This window comes from Crinia signifera, chromosome 4 (genome assembly GCF_055691185.1).
Source record: "Crinia signifera chromosome 4, ASM5569118v1, whole genome shotgun sequence".
NCBI classification, from domain to species: Eukaryota; Metazoa; Chordata; class Amphibia; order Anura; family Myobatrachidae; genus Crinia; species Crinia signifera.
In genome coordinates this window covers 312267569-312271549 of record NC_139220.1, presented here as the reverse complement: position 1 = coordinate 312271549, position 3981 = coordinate 312267569, and positions in this window count along the sequence as shown.

Here is a 3981-nt window from a genome sequence, read left to right as displayed (position 1 = left end):
ACACACCTATTCCATCATGATATCAGTTTTAGGTCTGCACTTTTCCAGCCGCGCGCTGTTGGCTCTCTGGAGCTAGAGTGGTATGCGTTTTTCTTGCCTGCTTTATTTCTGTTGTACCCCTGGCAGCAGGCGCCCTGAGTGAAGGCGCTCGCAGCGTGTCCCACTCGGCAGTGAAGGTGGAACGCTGTGCTTCCTGCTCTGTGAAGCGCAAGCCAGGTGTTGCTTAGCAACCGAGGCTGCGCTTCGCGTACCGGAAGTTGTCAGCGATTCACTTCCGCCGGCTGGATACACGCTGTCGGCGCGTCCTGGGGTGTCCTGCAGCCAGGTAAGTATAAATTGTTTTTGTAATGTGATATCCAGTGCTGTAGGTTGGGGCTGAAGAAGGGGGTCACTCCCCGAAACGTTCCCCTGTACACTTGAATACACCGTTTCTTTTGCATTTAAACCAGTCTCCTGAGTGCCGTTATTGTTCTGCATTGAGCATTGGAAGTTCTATATATATATATATATATATATATATATATATATATATATATATATATATATATACACACATACAGAGTACCACAACACTCGCCATCCCTGCGAATGGGGTGCAAGCAGCACTCTCTATTCCCAGGTTGGGGTGAAGTGGCCTGTGACCACATGCTCTAATAAATACAAATACAGGGACTCAACACTCTCCATAATGAACTAACTCACCTTAGTATACAATTAATCAAATAAATAATGGGGTTTTAGTTCATGAATTGATCAATGCATTTAAGCTTGCAGCCCATCGCCAAGGGACCCCATTTCACTGCAAGTCCTACACTAACAATTGTCTCTCAAGAGCCTGCCAACTGCTGACACATCATAGCTAAAGTGGACATGTGTTTTTTCCTGGTTTAAAGCTCACCTGCCAAGTGCCTTATGGCTTTTAAAGATGAGGTTCAATTCATGAACTAAAACCCCATTATTTATTTGATTAATTGTATACTAAGGTGAGTAGTAGTAGTATTTATATATTTTATTCATATATATTTGGTGTGACATACAGTATAATTGCTATAGTATAATAGTATAGGTACACCTTCTGAAATGGTAGCTTGTAGTTGATCATTAAACGTGTCTGTGCTGGTCAGCAGTGAATTCCGAGAGAGGGGGGGGGGGGGTTGGGGGGTTGGGCTTATTGAGGGTAATATTCTTACTGGCTGTGGAACTGGAGAAAGTTTTAATACCCAGAATCCCACTGATTCCCTCAAATTTACCATTTAATTTGAAATGAGTCCAGTTCCCGATAACAGTTGGCTTCGCTATGACCATAAATTAGGCACAAGGTGAAACACTTAAGGTTGTTACTCTGGTTGACACGCTGCCCTGCGAAGTTTGCAGCGCTGTGTGTCTTTTTAAGCTCGCCCACAGCCCGCAGGGATGTGTGCCCCCCTCACACGCCACGATACCCACACGGCTGCCAAAGGATGTTTTGCATAAATATCCATTCGCGGCCTTTGGGGGGGGGGACCACATCAATGATGGTTGCTGACCATTGGATGTTGTGGAACAATCACGCAAATCTAAGACACTCTCAGACGCCTTAGGTTTGCCTGCACTCAGTGTGAGGACAGGGCGCGGAGCTCACATCCGGTGATGTCAGCTGCCCACTCCCAGCAGCTACGTCACTGCCTCATTACCATGGGAACACCCAGCATTCCCATGGTCGCGTCTATCTGCCGTCGACCAGCGGCGTAGCTAGGATTTTTGCGCCCCCACCCCGCCATTATAGGAGGCGCCGCCCCCCCCCCCTAGTTCTTCCAACCGCCCACGTAGAGTTAAACACCCCATTCCCCCTCCTTACCCCTCTGCCGCCGTTGCCGCATTCCCGCAGCGCAGATCTCCTCCAGGCTCCGGACGTCTCCTCCTGACGTACAGTGCTAATGAAATAATACCATCACAAAATGGCTGCCCCCTAATAGCAGACAGATTTTAAGGATGCTAGAGGAGGCTGCCGCCTCCTCTAGCATCCCTACAAAAACTTTCTGCTGTTAGGGGGCAGCCATATTCTGAGGGGCAGTTTTCAATAGCACTGTCAGTCAGGAGGAGACGGTCAGGAGCCTGAAGGAGATCTGCGCTGCGGGAATGCGGCGGCGGCACGAGGAGGGGTAAGGGGGGTTATTAACTGTACGAGGGCGGGCGGATGGGAGGGTGAGGGGAAGGGGAGGGGGCCGCGCTGTCTGCCCACACGTCCCGGCCAGCCACACACAGCGTAACATAGCCCTGCAGCGGAGACCGGCGCCCACAGTTACACAGCGCCTCCCCGCCATGGCGGGGGCTGCGGGGCTATAGTTACGCCACTGCCGTCGACCCACGCCCTCCACCTGCACTATTGGGTGCAAATGGGACTGCGAACTTGCAGGTCACCGTGCCCTTTCGCACCGGGCGTCTGCACATATGCATAAATGCGTCTGTTCATGCGCAGATGCAAAACATCGGTCCTCCGTGCGAATGATCAGAGGACCGAATCAACCAGAATGAGGTCCTTAATGTAGCTGGAGGTGACCTAAGAGAGGAATGTTTTTCATGTGGCCCTTTCACGTGTTACATCAAAGAAAAAAACTTTTGTACGAAGGTCTATAAAGAAGCTTTGGTACTTGTTTCCTAGCACGGCGCCCATCGGGTCCCATCGCATACCTTAAGTTAAGGTATGCGATGGGACCCGACCGACGCGATTTCAGACTTTTTTTTACCTATCCCGAACAATTGTAAAATCGGGTCCATCGCATGCCATTATAATGGCATGCGAAGCGACCGACGCGACCGACCCGATTTTACATTGTATGCATTGTACTCAATGTTAAATTACTATGTAAAATTGGGTCTATTGTATGGCATTATAATGGCATACAATGCGACCAATGCGATGGACCCGATTTTACATAGGGAACAATGTTAAATGGCCCACCATACCCGATTTTTGGCGAGCGCAGCGAGCCCCGCAAGGGGACGCGTAATACCTGTGAAGTAATGCGCGTCCCCTCGCGGGGCTCGCCACGCTTCGGGCTCGGTGGCTCGCTGCGCTCGCCACATTATATAAAATCAACTCCACTCCGACGTGGATAGTGGGGGTATGAAAAGGTCGGAGGTGGGTATACAGTGAAAATTGGGGTCTAGAGGGGCATTAAACATTGGGTCCAATGTAAAATCGGGTCTCATGGACCATTTTACATTGGTTCCAATGTAAAAATCGGGTCAATTGCATCGATCGTTCGGACCCGATGGATACAATTAAAATCGCTGGCGCCGTGCTAGGAAACAAGTACCGAAGCTTTATAAACGGAACAACTGCACAGACGGTTTTTATACATGTAAGGAAGCTACCTATGCCATTGATACAAAGTATTCTTCAGGAGAATTTCTCAGTTGAATGATCCCCCTTATTGAATTTGTTCAGTTTATATGTTCATATTTTATGGTTAAAAGTGATATCACATTTTATTATAAGTATATTATCTCATTTAAATTAATGTTGTATTTTATTATATATATTTATTATATATCTTTGTGTGACTCAATTCATCCATGTCAGTCTTATTTAGTCTATAGATATGAGCGCATAGACCAAATCTAAGGTACCCAAACGTGGTGTTTTTTTACCTTACATCATATCGCCAGATACAAAAGTACAGTATGTGCCACATGTACTTTTTGGACTAGATTGCATCGCATCTAGTTAAAAACGCACTCTGCTTTAGCATATTGCATGATGAACTAGATGCAATGCGATCTAGTCCAACACCAGCTTAAGTTTGACTTTTGACAATCTTCAGATTTACCATAATGCCACTTGCATGCCTATATGACTTCCCCTCGTGCCTGACAGACCTCAGTATGTCAAATGTCCCCCACATGCCTACCAGATGTCCCTATATGCCCATCAGACCTACATAAATGTGCATGACCATTTAACTTCCCCAATAACCCATCAAACCTCCAAACATCATA